Here is a 15,045-nt window from a genome sequence, read left to right on the forward strand (position 1 = left end):
ATGTCAATAGAATGTTGGTGTTTATGGGACTTTCACTTTATTCAATTAATTTATTTTTATTAAAAAATGTTTTAACTACCGTAAGTGTAGGTAGATGTGTAGATTTTTTTTTTTAACTTTCACAGGTTGTCTTGAACAAGCGATGCTATGATCGCTTGTTCTAGCACTTATTCCTATAACACAGTGTAATACAGATGACATACTTACCTGCCGCTCGTGATGTAGTACTATGTCCAATGTCGGTAAGGGGTTAAAACTGAAATACCGCAAAATCTGCTTTTCAACTTGAAATTATAATAAGCCAGTAAATGCTTCCATAAAACGTTTACATTTTTTGAAAGCAGACATCCTGTCATTTGAATTTGTCTTGATTAACAGTACCACCCTTATGCAAGTTTGCGACAAAAACAAATTATTGAAGCAAAAAATGCATGAAACACATATACGATCCCAAAGACGGCAATGACGCCCGGGTGTGGTACGGTGCCACACATAAGTACACCGAGCTTCACCTCGATATATTATTGTACACTCCTTACACAACAGTAACCCAAATAAAAAACGATATATCCATAAACCAAACTAATGAGACAAGGAGGGCACTTTTAGCTAGGTGTAATACGTAAACAATAACAGAACCTTTCGATGTTCATAAGAATTTGATTTAGAAGATCACAATGTAGGTATAAAAATTAAGGGCCGGTGTGAAATAAAAACCTTAATCAAGAATATGTAAGTGTTTCATGTGTCACATGCAACTTTTTTAAAAAGTTCTGGGTCGCTATCATAATGTAGCCAGATTATGTGGAGAGGATCAAATGTTCATCGTCTTCCTTCTTTCATAAAAAAAATTCACTCATGAACAAGTGTGATTGTTTTGGGTTGGAGAGGGTTAACATGACTATAAGTTCATGTTTTCCCTTTCCAAAATTTAGCTACAGATCAATATTTAATGTATCTGTGAGCTAGGAGAAGCTTCTCTCTGCATTCCTCTTCTTCTTCCTGCAGCCTGCCAGCTAAAAGGCTGGAAGGGGGGCACATTTTAGAGGCTATAATTTTGGATTTCTGGCACCAACTGTTTTTTATCTAGATTTTCTCTGGATTATTGGCACCTAGAAACAGATTCTAGGTGACGGGATGCAAAGTTATGGCTCCTAGAATCCTAGAAATATCTTATACGTCCTTGACCACTGAGGTGCCACCATGTGAGGATGTATGAGATACTTCCTTGTCGAAAAAAGGGCTATCCTTAAAAGGGGTTGTCCACTTTCAGCAAATATTTAGTATGGTTTGTGTAAGGAAAAGTTAGACAATTTTCCACTATACTTTCTGCATCAATTCCTCACTGTTTTCAAGATCTCTACTTGCTGTTCTGCTATAAAAGCTTCCAGTGAATAGAAATCAGTCTATGTGATGTGTTGGACAGGCTGGTGCACGAGCCGTTAGTATCACACAGTTCTTATTAATTTCCATGATAATAACGGCTTGTGCACCTGCATGACCATCGCATCACATGGACAGATTTCTATCCACTGGTAAACAAGGTAAACAAAGAAGCTTTCTATAGCAGTACAGCAAGCAGAGATCTAGAAAACCATGAGGAATTGATACATAAAGTAAATTGGAAAATTGGATAACTTTTCAGAGCATATCAAATATTTGCTGAAAGTGGACAACCTCTTTAATACTCACAACTGGAGATAGCTCCAATCGTGCATATTAACCCCTTCAAGCATGACCGCAGTGTGTATGGGGAATGTTCCTAATCTATCCTGGATCAGACCCCCCATGCCACTTACCAGGGGGATCCTATTCTATTATGGCAACCCCAGGGTCTGATGAGTGCCCCCGGGTTTCCCAATGCCCTCACACATAAAGTTCAGCTTCCAGGAATGACATGACAATAACTAACTGAGCATTTGTCAGCATGCACAGTCAATTACATCACACACTGGAATACATTTGTATTGTAGTGCATGTCCAAGTCAAGCTGTGGGAAAAAATATTAAAGTTAAAAAAACTGTAAATAATAAATGTAATAATAAATAGAAATAAATACATAAACAAAGTCTCAAAAATACAACTATTACAAATACAAATGTTATTGCTGCATCTGTAACAATTTGTACCTACTCCATGGACAATTTAAAAAAATGTAAAAACTTGGCAAAAAAAAATTCACTTCACAAAAAGTCACTTCACAAATAAGTGTTCCAAAAAGTGTTCAAAACAGTCAAGTGGACCGAAATGATACCACTAATAAAAATAACTTGTGACACAAAAAATCCTTTATTCAGTAAAATTAGCCAACAATAAAAGAAATAAGGTAATAGGGTTTTACTATTATTTAGGCCTCTTGATCCCTTAACCCCTTTCCGATATTTGACGTAATAGTACTGCATCGCGGGAGGTGCGTTCCCACAAAATGCAGTACAATTACGTCAAACTTCTGGCCCCGGGGCCAGAAGCTGCGGGTGTCGGCTGTAATATACAGCCAACACCCGCCTCTAACACCCGCGATCGGAGATTTCTCCGATCGCAGGTGTTAACCCCTAACACACCTCAGTCTCGTTGACCGCGGCGTGTTAGGGGCATTTCACAAGAATCGGACATTCCCCCCTCCCCCCCCCGAGGCTGCACGATCAGTGTGTTACATTGCACAGTTCAAGCTAACCTAAAAAAGGTCAATAAAAAAAGTTAAAAACATTAAATAAAAACATTTTTTAATAAAAAGAATTAATTAATTAAAGTTAAAGTCCCCTAAACACAAACAATCCCTATACACATATAATAAAGTTAAAAAAACCCACAAAATCGCCGAAAACCCCCACATATGTGGTATCGCTGCATCCGTAACAATCCGTACAATAACTCAGAAACATTATTGGGCCCGCTCGGTGAACGCCGTAAAAGCAAAACATGAAAACTCGCCAAAAGTTTACATTTTTCATAAAATCTCTTCACAAAAATGTTCTAAAAAGTGATCAAAAAAAGTTATGTGCGCCAAAATGGTACCAATTGAAAGGACAAATGAGATTTCCTCTATATTAGTTTTTTTACTTCAACTAACATGAAGTACAATGTGTCACGAGAAAACAATTTTAAAATCACTTGGATATGTTAAAGCGTTTCAAAGTTATAACCATTTATAGTGACACAGGGCAGATTTGAAAAAAAATGGGCCGTGTCAGGAAGGTGAAAAGTGGCTTCGGCTAACGACCAGGCCCTTTTTCGTTTTTGCAATTTTATTTTTCAATCCCCACCTTCATCTTTTCCATGGAAAGAACTCTATGATGGCTTGTTCTGCGTAACAAATTAAAAATCATAGTGACGGTATTTAATATTCATTGCCATGTACTGGGAAGCAGGAAAAAAATTCCAAATCCAGTGAAAATTATGAAAAAAAGCATTTGCACCATTTTGTTGTGGGCTTGAATTTTTTGGTTTGAACTGTGCACCATAAATGACATGTCTACTATATTCTTTGGGTCGGTAATGTCGCAGGGATACCATATTTGTATAGGTTTTATAATGTTTTCATGTATTTACAAAAATTAAAACCAAAACCTTCTGTACAACCCCGTGTCTTCTGGCGCTAATACCTTTTTCATACTACAGTGTACGGAGCTGTGGGTGGAGTAATTTTTTATGACTTTTGATGATGATTCCAATGCTATCATTTTGAGGACCATTTTTTTATTTTTTTTATAATTTTTCAGACCCCCTAGGGTACTTTAACCCTAGGTTGTCTGATTGATCTTACCATATGGGGATTTTACACATCATCTATTAAACAGTGCAAATCGGCACACAGTAATAGCCTATAACATGACAGCCTCTGGTCTTTGTGTGAGCCGAGGTTGTCATTGCAATGGATCGCCACTCCCCGATGATGTCCTGGGGAGCAACGATCCGATCCAAGATCAAAAAAATGCCAATATTTAAGCAGAATAATATAGCTTTGAAAATTAGATTTAAAAAAAAAATTTTAACCAAATTTCCCTTTTTTTTCATAACTTAACACAAAAGTTATCACCAACATTCTTCAACTAACTTGAAGTACTATGTGTCACAAGAAAGCAGTCTCAAAATCTCCTGGATATGTTAAAGCGTTTTAAAGTTATTCCGATTATAGTGACACTTGTCAGATTTTAAAAATAGGGCTTTGGTCAAGAAGGTGAAAACGGGTTCAGGAGACATGGGGTAAAATCACTACATCTGAAAATTCACTCAAAAACTAATTACAGCCTTTTCAGGACTTGTCATTAAGAGGTTAATGCCTTTCTATAAAAACAGTGGCTGCAAACAAGGGGAGATAATAAGCACATCTATTCACTAATTGTCCATATATACTTCACTGTATAGGAAGATTATACAGAGCTATTTAAAGAAATACTATGTAAGCAAGTTTGCACAAAATTACACATAAACAAATCGGATATAACAGTGTGTTTAACAGAACTATTTGTGTAAATAAAAGTATCATAACTAGAAAATTACATCAATATGCATTTTACGCCTTTATACCACTCTGTTTAAATTGCATCTCTGAAGTGGTTACCCAAACAGATTCTAGGTGACAGGGATCCAAAGTTATGGCTCCTAGAATTATATCTATAACGTCCTTGACCACTGTGGTGCCATCTTGTGAGGATGTATGAGATACGTCCTTGTTGAAAAAGGGTTAACCCCTTCCCACTGCGAGATGTAATAGTACTGCGTGGGCAGAGGTGACTAGCCGACCCATGCAGTACTATTACATCAAGCTTCAGAACCTGCGAGTGTCATCTGTATATCACAACTGGAGATAGCTCCAATCGTGCGTATTAACCCTTTCAAGCATGACCACAGCATGTATGGGGAATGTTACTAATCTATCCTGGATCAGACCCCCCTATGCCACTTACCAAGAGGATCCAATACCACAAAGGCAACCCCAGGGTCTGATGAGTGCCCCCAGGCTTCATGATGCCCTTGCACATAAAGTCCTGCTTCCATGCATGACCTGACTGTAACTAACTGAGCCACTTTGTTGTACCTCTGAAGTGGTTACCCCAAATTATACTTTTCTAGAATGTATCAAGAGATAAGATTGATGATAATGATGGGTGACCATTAGAGATGAGCGAGTATACTCATCCGAGTATACTGCTCGGTCGAGTATTAGCATACTCGGACCGGCTCGTTACTCGGACGAGTATCTCGCCGGCTCAAGATCGAGCATTAAATTAAGTGAAGAACAGTATTTTTATTACATAATAAAATATCCCAGATGTTTACTGATGTTTTGCTTGTAAGAACACATTGAAATAACACTATTCTTCACTTTCCAGGTGTTCGCGCGTCTCCCGCTAAGTTAGGAGATGTTCGGAACATCTGGAATGTGAAGAATAGTGTTCTTTCAATGTGTCCTGCACTTAAATGTTCGTGTTTTCACTGTTTTTAATGTTTTAATTCTATTCTTCACTTTGCAGCTGTGCGCGCGTATCTCCGAACCTATCGGGAGATACGCGCACACCTGCAATGTGAAGAATAGAATTAAAACATTAAAAACAGTGAAAACACGAACATTTAAGTGCAGAACACATTTAAATAACACTATTCTTCACATTGCTGATGTGCGCGCACATCTCCGACATTATCGTAAGACACGCGCTAACATCTGCAAAGTGAAGAATAGAATTAAAACATTAAAAACTGTGAATACAGGACCATTTAAGTGCAGAACACATTGAAAGAACACTATTCTTCACATTCCAGATGTTCTCCTAACTTAGCGGGAGACACGCGCGAACACCTGGAAAGTGAAGAATAGTGTTACTTCAATGTGTTCTTACAAGCAAAACATCAGTAAACATCTGGGATATTTTATTCTGCACTGTTCTTTTAATGTTCTCTTTTACTAAAAAAATGCTCGGGTCTCCCATTGACTTTAATGGGGTTCGTTATTCGATACGAGCACCCGAGCATCGGGAAAAGCTCGTATCGAATAACGAGCACCCGAGCATTTTAGTGCTCGCTCATCTCTAGTGACCATGTATTTGTGGAAAATTCCACTAGATTGTAATACTTGAGCTAATTTTTACAGGGTCAAGGAGGGTATTAAAATGTGAATTAAATTATTTCATGATGACTACCTTTTTCACCAAGGAACTCTACTGCTAGTCTTAAACATGTGCCCTTTAGTAGTTTTATTTTGGAGTAACAAGTATGGTAGCATTATAGTCATCTTTACACATTTAAAATTTGAGTTACCTTCAGTTTTGTTCTTACTTCTGAGTCATTTGTTTAAACAAACCCAAATGGATAGTACAGGACTCAGGTTGGACAACAATTACAACTCTGGACATTGTAATTGATATTCTCCAATCAAGACTCATTACAAAGCCTGTAATGTGTTATAGCCTAAAAGAAAAAGAGAAATATGTCTATAATGAAATGTAGTTGTTAATGCACTAGTATCATCCCATATCTCCCTGTGTGCTGGCAATGTTGGTAAGAAATCGACTGCCACCACTAGATTTGCAGTATTTCGTGTGATTCAGAAGTTTTCAACATGCAAAGTTGCAATAACAACCAGAAACGTTTCCTATGATGCACAGCTATGTGATACGTTTTCGATGGTGCTGAACACAAAGCTGAAAGAGCTGGACCCAATCATTATGAACTCATATAAGAATATATGGAGAATCTATGTATTGCACTTTTGAACCACAAGAGATATTGAAAATCTGATTCCATCAACAAATTTCTGCAATTTCTTTATAGCAAATGGTAGAGATTTTTTAGAAAAAAAAATCATGGGTTAAATATACAACAGTGCAAGCACAATTTTTGGAGAATCTGCAGTTGCAAAGGAATCCAAATAATGGAGTATGTAGTAAAAATGTTGGCTACAAATGTCCATTGATCACTTATCTGTAGGAAAAGCCATCCAAATCAAATTGGTGGGTGTTGGACAACCAGGACCCTCGCCAATCAGCTGTTTAACCTGATGTAAAGACAAACAAGTACACTAAGGATCTTCTGTAGCAGCTTGTGGCTCTATGCTCTGTGCTTATGCTGGGCCAAAATGGCTGATTGCAAGGGACATGTGTCAGTTGGCTTCTGATCATATAATGACAGCCTATCCCGCAGATACTGCCATAGATACAGCTGTTTGGTATTGCCCTCTTCACTTGAATGGAAATGAGCTATAAACAGGTCTATGACAGAATACTGGAGACAATTTCACTTGAAATGCTGTGTATCACATTTATTGAGGGTTTTAGACCCTTTTTAGGCATCTTCCTGACTTGTGTGAAAAGGGAGCTTCACTTTGGTAAAAGGGGCATCGTCACTCATCACTAAAAATAGCCTGTACGACAGAAAATTCAATATTGTGGTGCAGCAAACTAGACCAACTAATGTGAGGTGCAATTCACCAGTCTTATACTGCACCATATTAATCATCCAGCATCAGACACAACAAAAAAAACTGGTGCAGCAGAGAACTGTCTAGTTATATTCTGCACTGGTCTAAAGACTGACATAATTAATACATCTCTCCCTGTGTCTATGTGGTCGCTCTAAGCTATTTGGAGCTTAGTATCAGATAAAGAAAACTATAAGGATATATTATAAAATGAATAATCACATAGTACTGCACCTAAAATTAAATAGCAGGTGAGCATTCACTTTGAGGTCCTTTTTATTATTCTTCCTATTTATCTACTTAAGGGAGCCTATGCTTTTTCTTTTTTAAAACGTGAAAACAACTTTATAGACCTTACCACACACTACTCATCTTAATGCAATACTCAATACTTTAGCATAGCAGTTCCATGAGAAACTGAAGTAGTACACCAGTATAAAAATACTGAATGCTGATAAGGGATTTCTAACTAAAATGCAGTCCTTCATGTTTATCCTCATCAAGGAAATCATAATTGCATTCCAATACACGGCAGTGAGTAACCTTGAAGAAACCATTAAACTGCTGGTAGCTCGGGCATTAACATTGTATTGTAAAATCAGTGAGCTATTGATTCATCATATCCTCTGTCAGCAGTATGTTAAATTAATGTCAGCTCTGAAACTTCTTATATGTAAATGATAAAGTGGCCATTTATGTGCAGGAGACTAAAAAATGGGAATAATAAAAAGATTTCTCAAACCTATAACATTAGAGGACCAAACTGTTAAATGTGTAATTATTAAAATACAATGTGTCTCAGAAATCCTGCTTTTAGAGTATCTACTAAAGCAGGGGTCGGGAGCTTTTTTGGCTGAGAGAGCCATGAACGCCAAATATTTTAAAATGTTATTCCATAAGAGCCATACCACATGCACATGCCCCCCAGTAGATAGGTAGTCCCAGTGTCACGGGTGCCCCTGCTATCTACATCTCGGATCGCAGGCACACCCGGGCCCCTCTCCGTGGTGATGCCCCTTTCCAAACTCAACTCACCACTTTCCGGCTCCCATCTCAGTTATTCAGTAACTATTTTTGTTTTTTGCAGATCTCCTCTTCCCAGGCTGGTGCAGATCTACAATTTTATATCTGGTGTCCTGCAACAGCTCTTTGGTCTTTACCATGGTGGAGTTTGGAGTGTGACTGTTTGTGGTTTTGAATGGGTGTCTTTTATAGTGATAATAAATTCAAATATGAGCCATTACTTCAGGTAATGAGTGGAAGATAGAGGAGACTCTTATAGTAGAAGTTACATGTCTGTTAGAGACAGAAATCTTGCTTGTTTGTAGGTGACCAAAAACTAATTTTCCACCATAATTTGCAAATAAAATCAACAATCATAATGTGATTTTCTGGATTTTTTTCACATTTTGTCTCTGATAGTTGAGGTCTATCTATGATGTCAATTACAGGCCTCTCACATCACAATTGATGGATGACTAAGTACTTTTTTCCCCACTGTATATCCTATATACATATATAGGATACTGTATATACTTCTTTGTATTCCTTTTATAATAATATTTACGTGATTTAAGTCGTTTTATGTTCCGTCACATGACATGCTTTGAGCCATTGTTAGCAGCTAAAGCTGTCACCCCTTCCCAGTCAGTTGACCATAAGGCAAAGTTATACAGAACTGATTATCCTTTTGATTGATGTACCCGGCCATGCACTACATATTTGTTTCCAATAATTATTTGGTTTAACGCCATTTCAATGGATGAGTATTTGAGAAGTGATCTGCTTCTGCCTCTTCCTTCCACACTGTACAACTCTACAATGAATATATTCAGCGCCACGTGCAGCAACACATAAATACAGGCAGTCCCCGGGTTACATACAAGATAGGGTCTGTAGGTTTGTTCTTAAGTTGTATTTGTATGTAAGTCGGAACTGAATACTTTATAATTGTAGCCCCAGCCAGAATTTTTGGGTCTCTGTCACAAATGTATTTTAAAAATGTTGGGTTATCATAAGAACCAGGATTATCACTAAAGCTTCATTGCAGACATCATTTATAACTGTTATAGCTGTTTATTGTAACCTAGGACTAAAGTACAGTAAATTACCAAAATCCAGAGGTCCGTTTGTAACTAGGGTTCTTCTGTAAGTCGGGTGTTCTTAAGTAGGGGACCCCCTGTATATGTATATAGCACCACCCCTAGTAACACATACATGTATACACAGCTCCCCATAACACACAGATACACAGCCTCCCCCCAGTAACACATAGATATATACACAGCCCCCCCCACCAACATATAGATATACAGTCTCCCCCAGTAACACATAGATATATACAGCCCCACCAGTAACATATAGATATGTACATAGCACCCAATGATATATAGATGTATACACAGCCACCCCAATAATACATTGATATAAACACAGCCCCCGGATAATACATAGATGTATACACAGACAACCCAAATATATATATATATATTTATATATATATATATATATATATAGTACAGACAAAAAGTTTGGACACACCATCTCATTCAAAACTATAAATTAACATAAGTGGTATTATATACTTAACAAAAACATTGTGAAACAACTGAATGTCTTATATTTTAGATTCTTCAAGGTAGCCATTTTTTTCTTTGATTACTACTTTGCACACCCTTGGCATTCTCTTGTTGAACTTCAAGAGGTAGTCACCTGAAATTTTCAGTCTTCCAACAGTCTTGAAGGAGTTCTCACAGATGCTTAGCACTTGTTGGCCCTTTTGCCTTCACTCTGCGGTACAGCTCACCCCAAACCATCTCAATTTCGTTTAGGTCTGATGACTCTGGAGGCCAGGTCATCTGGTGTTGCACTCCATCACTTTCTGTCTTGGTCAAATAGTTATTACACAGCCTGGAGGTGTGTTTGGGGTCATTGTCCTGTTGTATGCTGGTTGAGTATACCTTCAATTTGGAATAAATACCCAATAGTGTCACCAGCAAAGCATCCCCACACCATCACACCTCCTCCTCCCTGCTTCACGGTGGGAACCAGGCACGTAGAGTCCATTTGTTCACCTTTTCTGCATCACACAAAGACACAGTGGTTGGAACCAGAGTCAAATTTGGACTCATCAGAGCAAAGCACAGATTTCCACTGGTCTGATGTCCATCCTTGTGTTCTTTACCCCAAACAAGTCTATTCTGCTTGTTGCCTGTCTTTAGCAGTGGTTTCCTAGCAGCTATTTTACCATGAAGGCTGCTGCACACAGTATCCTCCTGTAGAGATTTGTCTGCTGCTAGAACGTTGTGTGGCATTGACCTCGTCTCTATCTGAGCTGCTGCTAACCTCTGATTTCTGAGGCTGGTGACTTGGATGAACTCATCCTCCTCAGGTGATTTTTGGTCTTCCTTTACTGGGGCGGTACTCATGTGAACAAGTTTCTTTGTAGTGCTTGATGGTTTTTGCAACTGCACTTGGGGACATTTTCAAAGTTTTTCCAATTTTTTGGACTGATTGACCATTTCTTAACGTAATGATGGCCACTTGTTTTTCTTTACTTAACTGTTTTATTCCAGCAATAATACAAATTCTACCAGTCTATTCAGTAGGACTGTCAGCTGTGTATCCACCTGACTTCTGCACAACACAACTGATGGTCCCAACCCAAACTATAAGGCAAGAAATCCCACTTATTAAACCTGAAAGGGCAGACCTGTGATGTGAAAACATTTTCTGGTGACTACCTCTTGAAGCTCATCAAGAGAATGCCCAGAATGTGCAAAGCGGTAATCAGAGCAAAAGGTGGCTACTTTGAAGAACCTAGAATATAAGACATATTTTCAGTTGATGCCTTCAGTGTGACAATTTTTATAGTCATGAAAATACAAAAAAACTCTTTGAATAAGAAGGTGTGTCCTAACTGTTTGTCTTTACGGTATATACATATATAGATATATACACAGCCCTGATTTTCCTCTTCACCCTTCTCTCCATCTCTGTCCAGAGCTGCCCTGCTGTTGACGCTGTCCAATCAACCAGAAAGTAGCAGCACTGATTGATACTGCCACTTTCTAGACATAATAATAAGCTCTCCTCCAAAATAGAGGGGTGATAATTATTGGTATGTGCCATCAGCTGAAGCTTCTTCCTCAGAACCTACATACAGCATAACAGAGTGGACTTGAATCGCCCGCTGTGTTCTGTTGTATTAGGGACAATATCAGCTGCAGGTCCTTGGCTACTGTAGGTTTGGCACCATTATTTGGACCTGTAGTTCTGGTGGAGGTCCTCCCTGTCTCCAAAGTGGTGCATTTATCCACATTGAACCTCATTTGCCAAGTGGATGACCAAACACTCAGTTTGTCCAAGTCACCCTGCAGCCTCCATAGACTTTATTACACAAAATAGCTTGGTGTCATCTGCAAAAATAAACACAGTGCTATTCATTCCTACCTCTATATAATTAATAAATAAATTAAATCATAGTGGGTCTAGCACAGGACCCTGGGGTACACCACTTATAACTGGTGAGTAGGAACGATTGACCACAACTCTCTGGATAAGATCTTCCGGCGCGATTGTGACAAAATCCCATCGTGTGCAACACAATATCCGTTTAAATGCGGCGCAAATTGGTAATTGTCGGAATATCCGACGTGTGTGTGGTCCACGGACCCTTAGTACATGAGCCCCATTATGCCTTAGGCTATATTCACACTGCCGTTGCCCGCCCGTACCGTACCGTAGCACGTGTGCAGCACCGTACCGCTCCCGTAGGGTGCCGTGCGCCCATAGAAGTGTATGGGGGACGTATATCGGCCGTATATACGTCGGCCGTATATACGTCCCCCATACGTTAGTGTGAATGTAGCCATAATGTGAGGTTCTCAGCAAGTTATCAATATTATAGGCTATTCTGCATTCCTCTGGGAAATCTCAGATAACGTGTGAAAATGATGAGCTTAACACCAATAAATGCTTAAATGATAGATTAACACCAATATTAATCTATTGATGTGGAATATAATTACATAAATTGCCATTTAAAGTACAAAAATGACAAATGTAGAAGGCACAAATACACATCAGAAAAAGAGATATTAGTTGTATTTGTGCATTTGAGTACTCTAACCTAAAGTATACTCATCACAGGTAACACATGTTAATCAAAGATTCTTTGCCAATTTTGTTTGATTCTTCCTCTTAAAAACCACCAGACTAGATACCAGCAGGGGGTCACAGAGGATAAGAACCAGAAAACAGAAAGGCAGAATAAAAATCAGCAGAGCAGAGCATAGGAATTAGAGCTTCTGATAAGACACAGTCTGGTGGATGCAAAGCATCAATTTTCTAAACTACTATTAGAATAAACATGTACTTGCTATATTTTAGTAAAGCATCAACAAAAGTTATGAAAAAAATGTATTCATTTCTGCATGTTAGTGACTTATCGGTCATTGCACTTATCGTATATTTAAATTCAAAATCAAATACTGTTGATTCTTTCATATTGATCCCTTAAATGCAGGTTTCCAATGCATTACAAAATTACTGCGCTTTACAGATAATGACATTACACATTCATTTAAATATGAAAATAATTATCCCACATGGTTAATGGCATAATGGAAAAAAAATTCAACATGCCTGGATTGACACTTTTTACAGTTTTGTATCCCACCAATATACTGAAAAGCAAGTGATGAAGCAGTTCTGTATATGTAACCTTTTGGGGTTATGTTAAATTAATGATGTATTCCCATAACCATACTGTCCCATAGAGAAACACTTCCACGTCATTTATACTGTAAAATGAAATCTGTCTGATTTTGGTTAGATTACTATGGATATCTGTAGAGTATTATATCTGTGATGAATTCAACAGCTCTGAGTATTGTTAAAATGAGTATGAATGATAGTTAAGCTTGCCATACACAGGCCAACAGTTATCTCTCCCATACAACCTTATACAGATATATGCTTGTGACTCAGACAGCATGTTCTTTTTCAACAGCTAGAAGGTACAAAACCATTGCAAAGTAACTCTACTACTGTTTATACAACAAAATAACAAAGGAGAACACATATTAAAAACATGATAACAGAAAAGACATGACAATATTGATGTCTTAAACTGTAGATAGATGATTAATCTCAAGTTAGACCCACACCCAGGTTCTTCATTATGCTGTTTTGTTTAATTAAATGAAATGCCGATATAACAGGATGTGTGCCAATCTTGTAGAATAATTATGCCAGCCATAGTAAATACAACATGTAAACAAACCCCCAATGACTTGAGTTGGGGGTCAGATCAAGAATCTCAACCATATTGTCAATACTCTTTTGTAAAAGCAGCAAACAATAAAATATTTCTTATGAATCTAGCAGTTTCTGTAAACTCTATCGATTTTTCTCAATGTTTTGCGTGAATGCCCCCAGCAACCTGTCAACCTAAGATGTGCCGTGACAGCACAAATGCACTTTCACCAAACTCAAATCATTGTTGTGCCGTTCTTCCGCAGTGTTTGTGGTTGAAAGCTAAACCGTCTGCTTACAGCATTGCCTCATACTAATTGGATAAATCTTCTAATGCTACAGAGGAAAGCTCAGGATTTGCGCAGGATTCTTAAGCTTGTCTTAAAGTGTGCTCAACAGCCATGCAATTCCATGGCAGACTTTTCAGATCATTTAACCCTTCCAATCAGTACTCTCCTAAAGAAAAAGAAGTAAACAATTCTAAAGTATGTATGTTTCTGTTTCTAATATATATATATATATATATATATATATATATATAGAGAGAGAGAGAGAGAGAGGATATTTATATATAATTGGCAATCATTTTATAAAGTATATTATTTTGATGGTTTTACAAGTTTATTAAGTGTATATATAAACCGTGTTGGTAGCCACAATGCTTGACTTCTAAGCTGATAGATTATATATTTAAATTAGTATCTTGTTGGTAGATTATTTTTAAAGCTGTCATCACTGTGACAAATAATCCTAATAATTTCATAAAAAATTAGAGTTTATGCTCTAAAAACTTACCTAACATTCCATAAACCTAGCTAGGAGTACATTGCGTACATGAGAAATAATCATATTCCTGACCATTATTTGAATTCATAGCAAAATTGTAGGTAAAGTTTGTTGAAAATTTCATGACCATTCCATTCCTACCAATAAAAAGAATGATGCAAATAACAAGAACCCCTGCCCTGTTTTCAGTTCAGTCATTCATTTATCAAACTTCCATCATTAAAATGATTCCCTACCTATCACATAGTCATTTAGATCCCCACATTATATACAGTAGGATGAAGGTTTTCTTTTATTTTTCTATCTATAGTTTTTCCCCATCTAATCTTACACTGATCACTGGTTATGATAGCTATGTAAGAGTATGAAATGCATGAAATAAAATACAATTTTAGCGTTCTAAGTAATCCAAAAATAAAGGTAGACTATGACATAAAGTGACATTTTCATCATGATAATCTTTAGAATGTATTTTCCCTAAAGCACATAAACCCCTGTTTCCAAAAATAGGTAACCTAACACTAAATAAATATCACAAATTCTTCCTTCAAACTAAAAACTGTAAAGAAATTGGCAAGAATTTGGTT

General features: G+C 37.5%; 1 protein-coding gene across 3 annotated transcripts in view; it reads right to left on the reverse strand.

Moving 5' to 3' along the window:
- Positions 1-15,045, reverse strand: part of FUT9 (fucosyltransferase 9) — a 122,651-nt gene that overhangs the window by 53,236 nt on the left and 54,370 nt on the right. For 2 of the 3 annotated variants that reach the window (XR_011854205.1, XM_072141933.1), the window contains exon 2: positions 6,256-6,405. The exons of the other annotated variant lie outside the window; for it this stretch is intronic. The gene's annotated coding sequence lies outside the window, so the exon portion shown is untranslated. The remainder of the gene's footprint in view (positions 1-6,255; positions 6,406-15,045) is intronic. 3 annotated transcript variants of the gene reach the window in all.

The sequence above is a fragment of the Engystomops pustulosus genome, chromosome 3, assembly GCF_040894005.1.
Source record: "Engystomops pustulosus chromosome 3, aEngPut4.maternal, whole genome shotgun sequence".
Lineage (NCBI taxonomy): Eukaryota > Metazoa > Chordata > Amphibia > Anura > Leptodactylidae > Engystomops > Engystomops pustulosus.